General features: G+C 39.6%; 1 protein-coding gene across 3 annotated transcripts in view; it reads right to left on the reverse strand.

The window, feature by feature from the left end:
* The window catches only part of LOC119780656 (phosphodiesterase 4D interacting protein), a 109,504-nt gene that overhangs the window by 62,795 nt on the left and 26,002 nt on the right, over positions 1 to 20,707 (reverse strand). The gene's annotated exons all lie outside the window — the stretch shown is intronic.

The raw sequence follows: 20,707 nt of genomic DNA on the forward strand, positions 1-20,707 counted from the left end.
ATCAAACAGATAAAGGCCCAGCTTCATTTTTATGAAAGTTTGGATAAAAAACATCTGAAAGGAGTCAGAGAGCTGACTGGAGTTTGGTTGATCCTGTAAATATACCAGCAGTGGGCGGCTGTAGAGCTACAATACCCAGAACCTGTGACCTTTCACCTTTTATCAGGGGTGTATGAAACATGTGGATCCATCAGTAGAAGCTCAGAACCACCAAAATGATCTGCATCCACTTCTACAGTCAATGGAAATGACTTGCAGCTGAGTTTTAATCAACACTTTTAAACACAAAATTTGAGCCACGATGATAGAAAGTTGCTTCCAAGCGGGAAAAAAAATCATCACAGCTTAACCCTTTATTGGGCACTCAGTGAAATCCTTTAAAAATCAACATTTCAAGCCAGTAGTGTTATTGGATTCCAGGACAAGACCTTATTACCTTTGTAACATTAAAAAAATACTGATATTTTGATGGCAAAAATGTATGTAATAACAAGAAACACCAACTTGCCCGAATATTTTAAGAAAAATAACAAAAGTGCTTCAATAAGAAATTCATGAAAAACATATTTTTGCATTAATGCTAATACTGGCACTGACATTTTTTAGTTTATACATCTAAATATAATTGTTAACTAGGCTTATAAACTTTATAACTTTACTTTTTAACTTTTCAATTAGCTTTTAAACTTTTTTTTCCTGGCGTTTTTTATTTCAACGTAATTATCAGTTGGCAATATATCATTCAAGGTCTCATGTAATTGGTCAAATGTCAAAATAAGATATAGAGCCATGTAGCAGTATCTTTGAATGGCTGGATATAGATCTTGTGCTTCTAGAACTCACTTCTAGAACTTGCCCTATAAAGGGTTAAAGCAAAGGAGAAAAGAAAGGCAGAATGGCTTGATTGGACCTTTTGAACCTGTGAATGAAGTCTTTGGCTCTGTTCGAAAACCTAGGACGCATCCTTAGAAGACCGGATTCGAAGGCCGATTACGTCATAGCGCGGCGCCGAGGTCTGGTCGGATTCCAAGAGTCCTCGTTATGCGGCCTTAAAATGCGTCCTTCTTTTTGCCCGATTTGAAGGACGGGTCCGATGTATCCTCGGTATTCTTGGATATCCCAGGATTCCTTGCGAGACCAAGCAAGCTGTGATCAGAGGAAAGGTTACTTGGCGCCGAACAGTGGTGAAAATTGGAAGTTCAGTTTAATATAATACAACTCTGTGAATAGTTCCGTCTGAAATGAATGAAAATAATTGTTTTAATTGTTATTGAGTCAGATATGTGGCGGTAATGTTTGGTTTATCTAAAGGTTTTAATCTGTTACTGTGTAAATGGGTTTGGCTGTAATTTAAGGACAGATACTAATATATTTGCAGGGTGGGGACTATAAATCTGATAGGATTTTTATCTTTTTATTGCTATTTTGCACAATATGCTTAACTTTGTATTTTTTGTTGTTGAATATTAGAGATTTTGCAGATATATTTTTTGTAAATATATTGTTTAGATTTACTTATATCTTTCTACCCCTTTTATAGAATAGAATAGAAAATCCCTTTATTTTCCCACAATGGGAAAATTTACAGCAGCAGAAAGATTATTGAAAGTGGTAACAAAAATGCGGACCTTAGAAAAATGTATAAGAATAACATAATAGGGAAGAGTTAAAATATAAACAATAAAATACTGTAAAGTGTTTTAACAATATAAAACTGGAGAATAAATAACCAATATGCAGCTATGGACATTTTTACAGTAATGGATATTTGAAAATAGCAGCAACATCAGAGATGTGCAGAATGACAGCAGCAGGTTATTTAACTGACTAAGGTTTCTATCATTACATTTGATTTTATTTGTTCCTGCTCCCGGTGGTTGGAACCTTTATTCCACTCTGGATTCTTGTGAGTGTAGTCTTTGTTCACCTCACAATAAAAAATAAATAAATAAACAGTTTTGAAAACTTCTGTATTCATTCTTTTCCTGCTATGTGTGTCAACGTTCACGGTTGCTAAGCAACAGAGCATACGGCGGTAAAACCCGCCAAAGGGTAGACCTGGTCGAATTCACAGCCAAAACTCTTCCGGTCTCCTTATTTTCAAGGACTTCGAAGGATCCAGTCTAGGTAGGCCGCGTCCTTGGAGGACCCGTCCTAGGTTTTCGAACAGAGCATTTGTTTCATGGTCTGCTATAAAACACATCCCTGTCCGGCCACAGAGAGGCGCTGCAGCTCCACTGGAGCTGGGATCTATTTAAAGAAGCTGCTGGTGTGCAGCTGTCACTGAGGAATGCTGATGTCTGACTGGTGGCTGATGGGCACCCAGACCCCAGCGACATGCCGCATGGAGGAGCCAACACTCATGAGCAGCAGAGAGAAGGTTAGCAGCTGACTGCAGACGCCTTCCCTTCAACCGCTGAGCAGCTGGATGCAGCTAGAAGCTTCACATCACTGCTGCAGCTTCTGCATCCCAGCAGGGCGAAAGACCAACAGAGTGGAAGCAACTCTTATAGGAGCGGAGCTAACCTCTGTTCTAAGTTCATCAGTGGAATATTTATACCACAAAGATGAGTTACTTTTATAAAGGGTGCAGTTTACTGCTCCTTCTGCCTGTTTTACAGACTACTTCCTGCAGTAGATTTTGGCCTGTTTTCTGGACGAAACGGTCGGTTTTGTTTCATGAGACGACTGTGGAGTCGCTCCTGCCTTCAGTCAAATGAGTAAATGAAGGATAATCAGCTGCCTTTACTCCTGACAGCTGGCACTGCTTTTCCTCTTCTGAAACAGCGCTGGTCTTTCCCAATGCTCTGCCTGCACCTCCCATGAATCTACATACAGGTGCTGGTCATAAAATTAGAATATCATGAAAAAGTAGATTGATTTCAGTAATTCCATTTAAAAAGTGAAACTTGTATATTATATTCATACATTACATACAAACTCATATATTTCAGATGTTTATTTTGTTTAATTTTGATGATTACAAATGACAACAAATGAAAATCTCAAATTCATCATATCAGAAAATTAGAATATTACTGAAGACCAATAAAAACAAAGGATTTATAGAAATGTTGGCCAACTGAAAAGTATGAACATGAAAAGTATGAGCATGTACAGCACTCAGTATTTAGTTGGGCCTCCTTTGGCCTGTATTACTGCAGCAATGCGGCGTGGCATGGAGTCGATCAGTCTGTGGCACTGCTCAGGTGTTATGATAGCCCAGGTTGCTCTAATAGTGGCTTTTAGCTCTTCTGAATTGTTGGGTCTGGTGTATTGCATCTTCTTCTTCACAATACCCCATAGATTTTCTATGGGGTTAAGGTCAGGAGAGTTTGCTGGCCAATTAAGAACAGGGATACCATGGTCCTTCAACCAGGTACTGGTAGCTTTGGCACTGTGTGCAGGTGCCAAGTCCTGTTGGAAAATGAAATCTGCATCTCCAAAAAGTTGGTCAGCTGCAGGAAGCATGAAGTGCTCTAAAACTTCCTGGTATGTGGCTGCGTTGACCCTGGACCTCAGAAAACACAATGGACCAACACCAGCAGATGACATGGCACCCCAAACCATCACTGACTGTGGAAACTTTACACTGGACTTCAAGCAACGTGGATGAAGTGCCTCTCTTCTTTTCCTCCAGACTCTGGGACCTTGATTTCCAAAGGAAATGCAAAATTTACTTTCATCAGAGAACATGACTTTGGACCACTCACCAGCAGTCCAGTCCTGTTTCTCTTTAGCCCAGGCAAGACGCTTCTGACGCTGTCTGTGGTTCAAGAGTGGCTTGACACAAGGAATGCGACAGCAGAAACCCATGTCTTTCATACGTCTGTGTGTGGTGGTTCTTGAAGCACTCACTCCAGCTGCAGTTCACTCTTTGTGAATCTCCCCCACATTTTTGAATGGGTTTTGTTTCACAATCCTCTCCAGGGTGCGGTTATCTCTCTTGCTTGTACACTTTTTTCGACCACATCTTTTCCTTCCCTTCGCCTCTCTATTAATGTGCTTGGACACTGAGCTCTGTGAACAGCCAGCCTCTTTAGCGATGACCTTTTGTGTCTTGCCCTCCTTGTGCAAGGTGTCGATGGTCGTCTTTTGGACAACTGTCAAGTCAGCAGTCTTCCCCATGATTGTGTAGCCTATAGAACTAGACTGAAAGACCATTTAAAGGCTTTTGCAGGTGGTTTGAGTTAATTAGCTGATTAGAGTGTGGCACCAGGGGCCATCAATTTTGAACCTTTTCACAATATTCTAATTTTCTGATATGATGAATTTGAGATTTTCATTTGTTGTCATTTGTAATCATCAAAATTAAACAAAATAAACATCTGAAATATATGAGTTTGTATGTAATGTATGAATATAATATACAAGTTTCACTTTTTAAATGGAATTACTGAAATCAATCTACTTTTTCATGATATTCTAATTTTATGACCAGCACCTGTAGAAACAGGAGGACCTCAGACTGCATCACCTTCATTGAGTTCAGACAGCAGCAGTCAGGTGGTCCTTCAAACCCCAGTTTGTCGACGACAACGATCAAAAGGAATAAACTGGTTCCCACAGATCAGAACCATAAAGATGAAGAACATCTCAGCCAGATGAGGTTTCCAGCTCCTCTCTTCTTGTCGGTTTTTGGGCCTTAGATGGTAGAAGTGCTGAGCAACTGAAGTGGAAACATCCACGCGTACGTCATTTTACAGCCGCAAAGATCCCGGACCGCAGCTGCCAGCAGCTGGAGGAGGAAACTGAGAGGCTGGTCCAGAGGTCAAAGCTGGAAGAATCAGGGAATTTATTACAACACGGCCGTGAAATGAAATCATCGTCATTCTGCTGGACCAGGAAGTTTCCAGGCGCTGCTTCTAACTCCCCTCCACTGGGCCTCGTGGTTCAGGGTCACTCTGAGGATCTTCATGGTCAGGATTCTCAGCGACCAGAGAGATCCCTCTGTTCCTCTCCCTCTCCACGGCCGTGCCACAGAGGGACTGCAGGGTGTGACTGGCACGGCGCTCAGACTTTTCCGCCTTTCTCAGTAACAGGAGCCCCTTGATGCCAGGCAGCCTGACATTTTCCAGCCCTGCTGCTGCGGCGCTGCAGGGCGACATGTCTGATTGTGTTTATTATTTCAGGTCCACACTCCACAGTTAGTCACGGTGAGTGGAGAAATTATCATCTGTAAACCTAATTAAATCATGAAGGGAGCCACTGAAAATATCTCCAGGAGCTCATTAGAATAAGGGGTAAGCCACCTGCTGCTCTCAGCCTCAGCTGAACGGACTAGTGTTGCAGTCAGACTGTCTCTAAAGGTCTCGGTACTCCTTGCTCTCGGTTGCCATGGCGTTGACTGCAGCTCTAGAACGGACCTTCAGACACCGATTTGGTTCCTGCCTCATTGAGAACCAGCTGCAGGAACTTTGAGAGACATGAAGAATCGGGTTTAAACTTGTTTTAATAAAACCAATTGGGAGCTTTGTTTACTGCTGAGCTGAACAAACTAAAAATCAAAACAAGTTTTATATTTTAATTTAAAAAACTCAACATTTTTAGCCCTCCTTGTTAAAGGTTTGAACAGCAGAGAAGAGTTGGATTTCCTTATTGAACCTGATTAAACAGGAGCTACTGTTGGAGGAGGATGATACCGAACTCTAACTTTACCTCCAGCTGTTATTGAAAAATAAATACAACTGGAAAAAGGAGCTGATGTTCAATTAGAACATTTAGGAAAATACTTTTTCTAACAGAAGTGACCAAAACAGAGTGACTGCGCTGCTCAGAGGAAGTGTATCCTGTCAGAATTTTTATTTATTGATATTTATTGTTCTCAGCAGTGGAGATAAAAGTAAACAGACTGATAATACATTCAGTTGGTGTTTTTTTTTTCAATCATCTATTTTCTGATAAATCAAACCTTTTAACAGACAACAGGATAAATGCAAACCAACTTCCTCACAATGGATCAGAGCAGTGACCTGAGTCTAGCTGCAGATCTTAACCCTTTAATCAGCCATAAACCAGCAGCAGGGGGCAGTAGAGGCTGCGGTCAACATTATCTGATTAGAAATCACAAACTGGTTCCCATCATATTAGATCCTTCATGTCAGCATCATCAAATCTGACCCATCATACAGTTCTGGTTCTGACCCGATCGGCTGTACATTAACACCGCACCCTTTACCAACACCCTCATTTACCCGGGAACAGACCGCCGCCCCGTTGGCGTTTTCAATCTAAATACACATCAGTATAAATACAAGTAACCATGGCAACGGAGCTACCAGGTCATCTCTCCTGAGACACTTTTATTACTGACTGACTTCAGTGACTCAATAAAAGAAAATTACAAGTCATAATTTATGATAAAGTAAAATAAAAAGGTGTTTATGTTTTTCTAATGTTTTCATATTCGAATTAAAATGATAAAAATGATTTTATCAACATGAGTAATTCACCTTTTTTTAATCTCATTATGAGGTATTTTTTCCTCAGCAGAATCACAGATGTTAGATGTGTGCAGATAAATGTAAAAACAAATCAGCCAAATATAAAACATAATGTGAGGTTTTATTCTTTTAATCTGCAAGAATTCCAGAAATCTAAAATAATGAGAGCAAAAACAGCAAACATTGTCTTTATTATGGATCAGCACTGTTTCCACACACAGTGTTTGAGCATCAATACTTTGGACTCTGTTGGTATCAAGTCCAAACGGTTCTATCTGCTGCATGGAGCTTAAATATTATAAAGTAACCAAGTTATTTTAATTCACATAAAATATGCCCCCTTCCTGTTAGGAGTACATTACTGAACACAGTGTAAGAATAATTAATGTTTCAAACGATTCAGGCCTTCAGGATCCATCCGTGACGCACAGAGCCTGCTTGGCGTGCTGCTCTGGGACACGTGGGGGCATAAAGCAGCTCAGCTTAAGAATGAAATATACCCTGGTTATTTAACATCCTTTACGTTATATTTGGAGGATATTTGAAGCTTAAAATGAATCAGTTTAATCATTTTAATTTGGTGAAAAGCCTTTAGTTTAATAAACTGAATGGCTTCAGATCTTAGGGGAGTTTTTCAGCTTTATAGTTTATTATTTCTCAGTTAAAAAGCTGAAAAGCTGGCTTGCATTAAAGCACATATTAAACACAATGTTACCCTCTGTACTTAAATTATTTAGCAGCATATTTATAGACATATACATTTTTATAGAGATTTTTTTTTAGTCTTTAGATTTTTGTTTCTATTCCATTGACGTTTGGCTCCATTAACTATAAAAACTATAAAAACATTTATTCTCATTAGAGGAACCAACAGGAGTTTATGAGCAGAAAAAAAATATCCACATTTTCTTTTGTTTGATCTATTTAACCAGGTTATCTGGTTAAATTAATCAGGTGAACCAGTTGAAAGAATCAGGTTTACAGGTTGAATTAATCAGGTAAACTAGTTAAATGAATCAACTAAACCAGTTATATGAATCAGGTGAAGCGTTAAGTAAATCAACTAAAATGGTTAAATAAATCAGGTAAACCAGTTGAATGAATAAGGTAAACTGGTTAAATTAATCTGCTAAACTGGTTAAATAAATCTGTTAAACTGGTTAAATAAATCAGCTAAACTATTTAAACTAATAATGTAAACTGGATAATAGATCAACATTCAATTTGGTGAAATAAATTAAACAGGTTTAATTAAGCAGGTAAACTACTTAAATTAATCAAGTACTAATTGAACCATTCTAACTGATTTATTGAACCAGATTACCTCATTAATCTGGTAAAGTTTTTAAATAGATAAAACAAATCTTTATTTTTAATAGAATTCACTCTTGTTGCAGTGTTCCCCTGCTGGGAAGCTTCCAGCCTTTTTCAAACCATAGTTGATGCTGTTTGTTTGCAGCTCTAAAAGCTGGAAACAAGGGTCATTAATCCCTGCGCTCTGACTGGAAGGCCATTTACTAGAAGGATCTTCCTATTATGACCAAAGCTGCTTTAAATCACACAGCAGAGCTCCAGGGAATCCTCTCATAACCAAAGCTGTACAGAGCCACTGGAGCAGAGAATTTAAAAAGCAGGAACTGCAGGAGGACTCTGATTGGATCAGGATCAGTGGTTTCCCTGCTGACCTGGCTGTCTGGGACACCTGAAACCCAGAAGTGTGGAGCTCAGAGCACAGTGATACTCCCAAAGAGCAGCGAAGGAGCACTGGGAGCGGGACCTGGACTCAGGCGGCTCCTGGGGCTAAGAAAGCTGCAACCATGGCCGACCTGCAGAAGAGGAAGTCCTGTCAACAAAGTACCACTGGGTCACTAGAACCAGGGCCTTCAGGCTATAATGTGTCCTAATATGCATAGAGAGCCGTGGTGTGCCGGGTGGGAGCGGCCCGCATGCTTTCCCTGCAGACACCCTGACATTTCCCCCACATGTGTTTATCGCAGCATTAATGGGGCTCTGCTCCGCCAGAACGACGCACGGCAGAAAAATCTGAAATCTGAGCCAGAAAACAGCTTTTTCTGGATGCTGATCTGATGTGTGCTCCTCCTTCATCCCTCCATCCTCCTCCACCCACAGGTGTGAGTGCTGAGAGCCAGCCAGACAGGAAATGACCTCATCCAGAGAGCAGAGGTCTGGAGGATAAGAGCGAGAGAGCTGAATCCACCCCAAACCAGAGAACGTGTTAAAAAACATCAGCTTCAGGATCAGACGTTTGGATCAACTTAAGTCCGACCCCTGAGACTTCCAGGGATCTCTGGCTCGTAGCTGATCAATCCATACTTCTTAAAACCCACTAACTTGAATCAAATTTGACTTTGAATTAAAAATAAACTCAGCAGGAAGCTTTGACTCTCTGCTTCTTCCTCAGGGAAACTTCTAGAACCCGCAGAGTTCCAAGGAAGGTTGCAGGAAGGCCTCTGTTGGTTCCTTGGAAATAAAAGCTGGGTGTGTTGATGTTTTTCTCAACGTGGGGAATGAGGTTGCTTGAGAACACAAAAGCACAGATAGGTTCTTGTAGGTTTAATGAAAAACTGAGGCAAACATCCAAAAATACAGAGAACCAAAAAAACAGAAAACATCAGACATCAACAAAGACAGACAGAACAAAGACTGGAGTAATCAGATGATATGGAGCAGGTGTGGATAGAAGTGACTAGAGGGCGATAGGGGATAGCAAACAGGGGGGCAACAGAAAATAACTAAAGACTGGCTTAAATGAAACACAAAGTGGAAAATAAACCAAAGATCAACAAAACAGAATTACTTAGATAACTGAAAACTAAAAACTCAAAGTCCAAGAGGGGAGAACCAGTACAATTTTTATAGTTTCCATTGTGATCTTTGTTCTGAAAGTCTTAAACTTTCCTCTGTAAAAATGAGGGCTGATAATGCTTTAAAACTTGATTTGATTCTGATTCTGATGATTTAAATAAATCTCTTTTCCATCTCGTCCTGTACAATTTTAAAATGATATCGCTGGAATAAAAATTTTTTTCATCAGCCAATTAATAAAGTGAAGGCAGCTGTAAGGATGAAGGGAACCATTTTATGAACCCGACTTTAGAAACTGATATAAGAATCGAGTCAGAATTGGAAAATAAACTATTTAAACAGAGCAGCTGGTTTACTGCAGGAACCCACCAGGGAAAGATCAGGAAAGTAACCTCTAGGATCTGGAAAGTTCCAGGAACTATTTTGAGGTTCTACCATTTAGTGACACCAGATGTAATCGCTCAGTTCTGAACTAGTTCTGGAGACACAGCCTTCAGATCTACAGGATTGTCTACCAAATGAACTGATTCTCATTGGTTAGGGAGACGGCTGCCTGATTCCAGCAGCACTCCAGTCCTGATGGCGCCGCTAAACCCCTGCTGCTGGGTCTGAACCCTACCAGCATGCTCACCTCCCTGAACAAACCTGTAATCAGAATCAGAACAAGGACCCTCTGATCCAGAGAGCTTCTCCAGGAATGAATCAAAGGTTTCCTTCAGCTGTTCATTAGATCTAAGCTCATAGCTCAGATAACAGGATGTCCTTATAAGGTAAAATCCTGAACTTAAGTCCTCATCATCCAACCCAGAGCTCCTCTGAGGCCCCAAAGACCTTTAAAAAGTGAGCAGTAAGCATGTCTGAGGCGATCCCTCAGAGCTGAGGTGTTATTTTCTCTCTCATTGAGTGTCTGTTTGTCTCCTGCAGACAGCTGGTGTCCACGGCGTCAAGCATCCTTTAAGGCTCCATATGTTTTGGCCTTCAGCGCGGAAACGCTTGATTTCTGCAGATCTGACAGGAAACCGTCCTGCTAAGTTAATCTCGCTCAAGCCTTCCTTTCTGCAGCGCTGCCAAAGCTAATCAGCGGACATCAACAGGCGACGAGCGCGCGCCAAGACAACCAGCTCTCTTCACCACGTGCCCAACTGGTCAGAGCGCAATATTTATGACAAACCATTTATCTTCAGACTAACGCACGCGCTGGACCTCAGAGGAAACCAGAGGGAGTCAGCACAATCTGCACGAGTAAACAGCAGAGAGTCAAACCTCTGCTGCACACGGCAAGGCCAAGCAAATACTTTCCATCAGTTTGTGTAAGCAATGATAAACACATTACATGTAATCATAAGAGCATGCGTTTCATTTGAGGGCCGCGGCGGATCGTTTGGAGCCAGAGCGCTGCAGCTTTCCCAGCGCCTCACTTCACAGAGAGCGGCTCTGCATCTCATTCCAACTGTTTATGGCAGATCTAAATTATGGGATCAAGTTCCCCCCAAACCGAACCGACTGTCATGGCTGACCCTCCCTCCCAGGCCTGGAAGCAGGGTAACTTTATCCCCCCATGAACTTCAGGCTCTGCGCTTGGATTCATTTCTGCTGTACAGGAAGAGAGAGAAAGAGCAGGTCCAGAAAACAAACCCAGACCTACAGAGCTAAGTTTAACCTTTTTTCCTTTCCTTAAATAGGAAGCAGTGAGGTCACATTTTAAAGTCATAAAAAAAATAACTGAGAAGATCTTCAAACCTTAAGATGAACCAATCCTGGAAAAACTGGAGCTCAGCACCGCATTTCAAAGCTGCTATCGATAGTATAACACTAGAGCTCCCGAAAACCGGGTCAGCATTTCAGGTCCAGAACTGGACTGGTTTAAATCCTCCAGAGACGGTTTAGTGTCAGTAGAGGACTTTACTTCAGAGACCAACTAAATCCCATGTGGCATTCTCCAAGGGTCCACTTTAGGGCCCCTGTTATTCAGTATCTCCATGCTCCTCCTAACTCAGATCTTCATAAACAACATCAGTTACCATAGCGACGCAAACAACACCCAGCTGTAAATCACCAGGTGACTATGAATCTATTCCATTTCTGGTTAAAAGCAGAGAAGAAATCAATGCATGAATGGACGAAATGTCCTTCAGCTGAATCCAACTAAACTAATAATAGTTTTTGGACCAAAGGAAGAGCGTTTCAAAGTTAGCACCCAGCTTCAGTTAATCCAGCCACAAACCAGCAATTAGGCTCTTAATCTGAGTGTAGTGATGGACTCAGACCTGAACCTTCAGAGGCTCATAAAGACAGAAAAAAGGTCAGCCCTCTATAACCTGAAGAGCATATTCATAATTAAAGGACTAATGTCTCAGCAGGACCATCTTTAGTAGAATTGATCCCTGCAGCGGTGTCTTCACAGGTCTGACTAAAAAGGGGATCAGAGAGCTGCAGGTGATCCAGAAAGCTGCTGCCTGTATCCTCACTAGAACTAAGAAAGTGGAGAACATCAGCCCAGTTCTAAAGTCCTTCCACTGGCTCCCTGTATCTCAGAGGATAGACTTTAAAACCCTTCTGTTAGTCTAGAAATCACTGAACGGTTTATGTTCAAAATACATCACAGACTGGCTGGCAGTGAATCAACAGAAAGACCTCTCAGATCTACTGGATCAGAACCAAACATGGAGAAGCAACTTTTGGTTCTTATGCTCCACTAATCTGGAATAAACTCCCAGAAAACTGTAAAAATTGTTTAAATAAAGATTAAAAACTGATTTTCAGTGTAGCCTTTGACTTGATTCAAACTCTTAAATGAAGAATGCTTTGATTTAGTTTGTAATCCACCTTGTCTTTCTCTGCTTCTAATGTACTAGTTTTTTATTTTTTATTTTTCATCATGTTAAACATTTGGTATTGCATCAATAAACTTTCTTTGCCTTAATTCTTGTTCTGGATCCAGATCTTCACCTTCAGAAAACATCTGTGTTCCTCCTCACCAGGTTCTCCTACATTTGTAATTCATATTTTGTCCATGAGATGGCGATGTTACAGCAGAGTGACCTACTCATGAAATCTGGTCATCATTCTGGTCTGGATAGAAAACTAAACTCAGGCAAGTATTATTGTTCTGTAATCATACACTACAGTCCAAATGGACAGAAATAGTCCTCTGCTATTTATAATTTCTTTGCAAGAAGCCAGACGTTCCTGTGATTTCCCAAAGTTTTCTTCACCAACATCTCTTCAGTCTCTCTGAAGCTTTAAATGTTTTTCCTTGGATAATTGCTTCATTTTCACATGTTTTTAGACCAATTTGAGCTAAAAGCCTGACATATAGGGAAACACAGAGAAGATCACCTGAGCAGCCAGGTTAGGATAAAGCAGTTTTTTTTTTATTTCCAACAACATTACAAACAGGTCTAGTAGAAAGGCTCCATCTGGATGAACCAGACAGATTAGTCTGAAGAAGACAACTGGGACTGAAATATGCAAAGAAAAACAGACGCAACATATCAGCAAAAAGACCTCCTATTAACTGTGAGGCACGGTAGTGGCAGCATGATTGTTTGGGCTTATTTTATAGCTACATCCTCTAAACCACTGGCTTTATACAAAGTATCAAAAGGGGCAAATATGGGGGCTGTCCTTCAACAGTACAGCGGTCTCAGACACACAGGGGTTCCTTTAGCGAGCTGGATTTCAAATCGCTTTGATGTGACCTTTGACAGTAATGGAGGGACATAAATATCATGAAGTACATAAAAGTATTTATTTAGTCGATAAATATTAAATACATTTAATATTTAATAACAGAGAGAGAGCTGCAGTGGCCTAGTCAAAGTCCAACGTTCAATGTGACAGAAAATGCAAAGGATGCAATGAAATGGGATGTACTGACTGACAAAGCATCCAAAACAGCATTACTGAAGATGTGTGTCTGATTAGCTGCTGCTCTCAGAGCCACGCACGGCTGCAGAGAGGAGCCAATCAAACGTCCAATTGGTCCAACTGATGCCTGCACCAGGCAGCAGTCCATGCCGCCAATGTAAATTATAAGCGTGCTTGTATGCGCATGCAGCCAGTGGTTTAGGAGACCTACATGTACTGTATGCTCTGAATGGGTGCCCTCCTTTCTGCTGTCTGTGGATGGAAATCAAAGCGTCGGGCAGCGCAGCCTGAGGGCCTCGCTGCACTGAACCATCAGCTGGCAGGATGAAAAGCCACGGCATAATGAGACAAAGAGGCGGTGTGGAGGACGGGGCGGGAAATGGGGTCAGAAAGCAGGAATGAGTCATGATGGAGGGAGGAGATGGATGTGGACAGAAGAGCAGAAAGGAACCAGGGCAAAGGTCAACACGGTTTCTTTTTGGTTGACTCCAGCCGGAGTTCTGACATGGCAGAGGAAAGATAGACGATTCTTTTTAAAAACCTTAACGACAAAGTAACCCTGACTCACTTCAACAAGTCGTCCTCCAGAGGAGAGATTCTGATAGAGTCTAGCTAACAGGGGCGATGGATAAACCATCAGCTGCAACAACTAGATGATCAGATTATTTAATCAAAGTCATTAACATTCAGGCTCACACTCATACAATCACCTCCTCTAATGTCTCCAAAATAGAGGAGAGGCTCATGTCGTGCTAAAGGTATGTTTACATGAATGATTGACAGGTTATTCCTATTTAAAGGCACCATTAGAAGTAAGTAAAATTCCTCAGTCTGAACGTTTCTGCCTTTTATCCCCAGTGAACCAATCAGAGACCGAATCTGATGTGAATAATGGAAAAATCGGAAAGGTACGGGGCCCTGGATAGGCCAAAGTTCTGCTCATTACAACAATCTTTCAGCTGCAGCTCCTGAGGCAGGTGGAGGTACTGGGCAAACTGGGAGGGCATCTGGAGGATCTGATGGGTTTGGATGATGGCGGGAAGCGAGCTGAGTGAAACATTGCGATGTTGTCCGCAAAAACTGTTTGCATTTAAGAGAAAAAAAAACATAGAAAGACTAACAGCTGGTGAACAGTCGCTCCACTAAGGGGATGGCCCCTAGGGGCGATTCATCATGGCGATTCGATTCAGTATCGATTTCCTGACCCAACGATTTGATTATTTTAGATATTCAAGAATACATCATCTTTTTTTTGTTAGCCATGTCTGTCTTGCCTACTGTTTACGCGACTGTGTGTGCATGTGGAAAGAGGGTAGTGGCTAAAGGAAGCGAGGTAGGAGGGCAAAATAGGTTTAGCGCCACCGCAGCACAGGAGTCAAAATTACGTCCAGGAGCAAATGGATAAAAATAGACTGGAGGGAAAAAAAACATGAATCGATGCTCTTTCGGACGTGTCGCAAATGGGGTCGGCTGTTGGATCGAAGCATCGATACAAAACGATCATTATTTACACCCCTAGTGGCCACCCCACTCGTCAGTGTAAATTGTAGTAGCATCAGTTTAGCATTTCATCCCACTATGCACAGCCAGCGACGTAACATTAAAATCAAGGTCCGAGCTACAGCGTTTCTATAAAAATAATTAATTTCGATATATATTACATCCACAGAACAGGAGCAATATAAAGTATAAATTAAACTGGAAAAAAAAAACATATAAATAATTGTTTTAAAAATGTTGAGGGGGTCCAAGTATATAAATATTTACTTCTGGTTACCATGGCAACATGAACCCAAGCAGATTCTGCTCCAGTAGAAATACTAGACTTAGACAGATGTATTTGGAACTTTTTGAATACACAAATGTAGACAAAAAGAAAGAACAGCTATATAGGCAATTTTTTTTAATACATAATGTTACAAAAATACATAAAAACAGTAATATAAACATATGACTATATTTACAGTTCTAACCTTTCAGTTTTCTTTTTTAATAATAAATATAATAAAATACAATAAAATAACTCATTTTACAAAACATTCAGCAGTCTAATGGCAGTGGGGAAGGAATAGGTTGAATTAATGTGACACAGATCCTAGCAGCTACTTGACACAGGTTAGAAATTGTTTCTTCTCTTGTTAAATTTCTCAGATTTAAGGAAATAAAAACAAAACAATGAAAATGCAGAAGGGATAATATCGGTGCAGCGTTGGGGCCGACTGAGGGGGGTAAAGGGGTTTAAAATGAACGGGTAAGTTACATGTTTACAGCTGATTGACCACAATACAGAGGTAAACTCACGAGTGCGCCACCTACAGGCCAGGAGGAGCTCTGCAGTTTATACACATAACAGGGATGCAGTTAAATGTCGACATCTAGCAGCTGGAGTTGTGCAAAGATAAAAAACTGGCTTTAAAACCTGCATTTATATGTAGCTTTTAAAGCAGAGATTTATGTGTAGCTTTTATGTGTACGGATTCTGGACAGTTTGGAGTTTATTCAGCTGCAGCTCCACTGAAAGTCATCTGCAGTCTGGTGACTGTTTGAACACTTCTCTTTGGAGGATCGGATAAAAGTCCAGCTCCAGTAAAGTGGAGAAGGAATACTTTTGTTTTATGTTTAGTGTTGGATGCTGGGTATGCCGTAAACATGACTCTTTAATATATGCAAGAAGATGCAATATTTCTCTAAGCTTAATATTGTTCTGTCACTGTTTTATGTGCTATAAGTGAGATAATGTAATGAAATGAAAAGCAGCTGAACATACTCTGCCCTGCTGACAGCTACCACAGTGTTAGCCTCTCGGTGCGAAGCAGCCAGGCCTTTAATTATGCTGAGGTCACTTTGGGATATCAGCTCAACACTTTGTGGATTTAGATTGTGTGAACATTTTCCATCTTCAGATTTAAAGCTTCTAAAACCGTTTGGGTTCAAATTTACATCAAGCGACGCGCCGGCCGCTCGTCTCCAAACATCGTATGTCAAGTTTTCAGGACCCTCGAGCTGAAATGAAACACATTTTTACATCAAACTGGCAAGCAGGGACCTTTTTCATTCACCCTTATTAGTTTGAACTTTCGCCAGTTGTATGAAATGAGCAAAAAAGTCCAAAAGATTTGGAGAAGCTCGTGGCGCTGCCAGGTGAATTAAGCTGCGCTTGGCGGTCCGGCCCTGGGCCTGGGCTGCACTTCATTAGCCGTCCTGCCTCTACCTTTCCCTGACAAATTCAATAAATGTTCATCTGGTACCAATTAGGCCCTCGTTAGCTGTAATTGGCTTGGTATTTACTCACAGCATTACTCAGTAAGGGTACACTCAGTCTCTCAGGCTTGTTAGTTACCTGCCAAGTGCTGCACCCTAAAGAAAGCTTTCAGATCCCCAAAGAGGTCGACTTTCCTCGACCTAAAAACACCAAAGACGACTTTTTCCACATGGCAACAAATGAAGGTCTGAAGAATTGCTTCTGTCTTGTGTACACGCACATCCTGGCAGCGCTGGATACTAAAGATAATTTATACTGAAGTTATGGGGCGAATGGGCCAAATACAACAGGACACATGGGTGATGATGGTACGATAAAAAAAAAGAATACTACAGTAGGTACTGCTGCCCTGCAGGTTTTCACTCAGTATAACCAACAGAATCATTAAAATCCATCTAAACATTCAGCCAGGCTGTTATAACTTCTGCTAAAGTCGAATCTACGTCTGCAGTAATGAAAGGTAACCTGGAAGCCTGAGGGTCGGAGCTGTAAACCTTTGTTTTAGAGAATAAAACGTTGCCTTTTAGTTGGCTGGTTCCTTTTACAGGGTTACAGAATAACTTGGGAGAAACTTTACTAGGCTGTTAAATAGGCGGCTAATTAACGTCTGGAATTTAGTGGCTAATTTTAAAGAATTATCTCTAGTCTGATATTTAAAGCTAAATCTTAAATAATTAGCAAATTGATTTCTTGGAGCACCAAGTTAATTCATAAGTAAAGCTAACTGATTAATACAATTTACAGGTTAACTTTAAATATTCATCTTAATCATTTCTGTGAATAAGCGGCAATTTTTAAGTAAAAATGAACATTACTTCTGGTAATTATTAGTTAATTATTTCAGAAACATACTTACTCAGTTATTATGTTACGTACTGTAACATAATAATCAAATTATTTTTTGTGGGATTTAGAGGATGGTTTTCCTGATATGATTCCTCAACTAACATATATATATATATATACAAACATATATATATATGTGTGTGTGTGTATTTATATATGTATGTATATATATATATACACACACACACACACACACACATATATATATATATATATCTATGTATGTATATATATATATATATATATATATATATATATATATATATATATATATATATATATATATACATATACATATATGTATATATATGTATATGTATATACATATATATGTATGTATATATATACATACATATATATGTACATATATATACATTTTTATATATATATATATATATATATATATATATATATATATATATATATATATATATATGTTTTTTTTAAATGCCATATTATCAGAATTATCAAATCAATTTCGGGGACCTGGAGGTTACTTTTAAATTTTAATTTGAATTAATTTCAGGGACCTCCAGGTATATTTGACACAATCAACTTTTAAGCCAAACACAGCTTACTTGCATGACAAGATAATCTCCTGGAAATTCAATTTTCTGAGAGTTGACCTTTAACTTTTTTATATGTCAGACAGAATTTTAAGTAAAACTAAAGCATTATTCAGTAAGGGTTCGCTAAATTCAATCAGGCTGTGATTGTTTTACAGAACTAAAATTAACTAGAATTATATTTTACTTTTTACATAAATTATGCCGGTAACTTGTTGGTAACTAGTAGTGAGAAAAACAGAAAAGTTTTGGCCATGTTTTTATTTATTAGGAGCCTTCAGAGGCTGATTAAACAGACAGGGATGTGTTTAATTTATTTAAAGTGTTTTACTGGAAACTGACGCAGTCATAATAAAACTCAGCCCATTCAGCTGCAGGTTCTGTTCCATTAAACTTGATGGTTCACTACCAACGTTTCTCTGGCAAAGAAAATATTTTTCCAGGATGGCCTGAGATGAGTGTAGAGGGAATGCGGCCGATCCGGACCCACGGAAAGAAAGAGATGAGCCTGTAGGAGGCCCAGCTTGTGTTTCTGCTGCCACATCAGTACCAGCATGGTATCTAATGTCAGAGGCACAGACATGGCTCAGCAGCGCTCTGTTTTTGAATGTAATCAGAACTGAAAACATGATTTCTGGACATCAATCTGGAGCTTCAATTGCTTCACTTAAATCAGAGCGTTTACCAAAAAGCACCTGTTCCTGAAACTCTGTGAAAACATCTCTGTTTCAGTGGCCTGTCCAGTTCCTGGAAACCCAGGCTGGAGATAAACGATGCCACGTGGGCATGCAGAGCAAGTCAGAGAAGTTCTTTTAAAACCTGTTTTTTCTTCCCATTTTTCTCTGCTGAGGAAAGAAGAAGGTCTGCTCTGCACATGTTCCTCTTTCACAATCTTTTATAAGTTATCCTAACAGGGGAAAAAACACAGAAGAAGAACAAGATATAAAACCTGAAGGAGGAAAGAAGAGATTCAGTCAAAGCAAAACCGTTGGAGATCATTAGAACCAAGCCCACCTTCACCTAAAACTAATCTAGAACTTGGTTTCACTGATTATGATCCGACTGCCCTGCAGACATTAAAAACTAAGTCTGACTTTGACTAGACCGTTTCATTATTATCCAGGTGATGACCCAGTTTGGACCAAACTATAGATGTTAAAGTGATGGAGTCACATTCGTCACATCTGCACACATCTTTAACCGCAGGCTGCCCCAGGCTGTAAAACAGCCAACACCATCACACCTCCACCACCTTACACTAGACTTACTAAGACTCAGACAACTTTTATTGAAGTTTTGTTTCATGTACACTAGGTTTGTCAAAAGTATCCATACTAAAACACTGTATTCGGATACAATACTCTTTTTTAAAAGTATCGATACCGCCATTAGCTACAATTCAAGGCTAACGTCACATTAATTATCATAAACAACGTAAATAAATAAATCAGGCACTTAGTATTGTATGTCCATATTACGTTAATTGACACAGTGTCAGCATACATAAGCATAGAGTTAATACAGAGTAACTCTAATTCAATGCTCTTTAAAGCTCTTTTAGTGCTCTTAGAAATAATTTTAATGCTATCAACAAGTACCAATGATTATATATATATATATATATATATAAAACACTGCAAAATCCTTCATCATCTTTACTGTCGACAGGATGCAGCCATGTCCCCAATTGCTCGTTTTCCAGCTTCTTTTCAGAGCAAACGGCTTTACAATCAACTCTGTGCAAGCATGGGGAGCCAATTATATCTGATATAATATATCTGCCGAAATTGTTTTTATAAACTTTTTTTTAAAATAAAGTACGGTATTTGAAATGCCACTGATAATCCCATTTAATGAATTTTAATGCCAGTTAAGGCCTTAATTTAAAAAGTATTCATTTAATGACTTTTAATGATTTTAATGGCCCGCGGAAACCCTGTAATACGTTAATAAATGTTAAAGTGTTATTGAAGTAAAGTGTTATTTTCTCTCTTGAGGTCACAGAATGAAGCAGAAAGAAGTAGACCTGCGTCCGAACACCGACTCTCTCATCCATGTTTGACCAACAATGGAAATATGATGCAAACAGAAGCTATGAAAATAAACACAATAAACAGCTATGAAAATAAAAGCAAATTCAGGCCAGTGCTACCACTAAACAGTCATTCATCTAGAGTGCAGAATAGAGGGAAACGCACTCTGAACACTGTGTGATTGAATAATTTTGTGCATTTTTTTCAGTTTCAGATATTTTTTTTTTGTAAAAGATGCAGCTGCTGAGAATACAGCATTAATTTTGATTTGTTAACTGGCTTAGCTAGTGTCATTGTTATGTGTGTAAAGCAAAGACAAGGAAGGAACACTTGAGTTAATTTTTTATTTTTTTTTTTTTATCAAGTTTGCTTAATATTGTGCACAGCATACAACCTCAAAATAATGTTCTCATTGTTTATTGTATTTATTTTTTTAAATTCTATTTATTAATTAAAATATTCCTGTTAAATTTTGGGGTCTTTGTTTTTTTTCTTCTGGTATCGAGTATCGGTATGGAGTTGAGAAAAGTATCGTGAAAACCCTAGTTTACACATAGAAATTTTGATTTTGTACAGCTTTCAGACAGTAAATGAGCAGCGGCTTGGCAGTGAAATGAAACTTTCCATTCCCTAAAATGCAGCAGTGATCAAATGTAAACAGTGTGGGAGAAAAAAATATGGTGCAAAAACACATTGATATGGAAGATTAGAGCGTTTCAAGACAAATAGATACGGTGGCAATATGCAGACCATAAGGTGGATGATGGAGCTGAACTTCACACCCTGCTGAGGAAAAAAATTGAACTTTTTTTATCAGATTTATTTCACCTTGTTCAGTAGTTTGTCGTCCTTTTCCGGAAC

This window comes from Cyprinodon tularosa, unplaced genomic scaffold (assembly GCF_016077235.1).
Source record: "Cyprinodon tularosa strain WSP-4 unplaced genomic scaffold, ASM1607723v1 ctg164, whole genome shotgun sequence".
In the NCBI taxonomy this organism is placed as follows: Eukaryota; Metazoa; Chordata; class Actinopteri; order Cyprinodontiformes; family Cyprinodontidae; genus Cyprinodon; species Cyprinodon tularosa.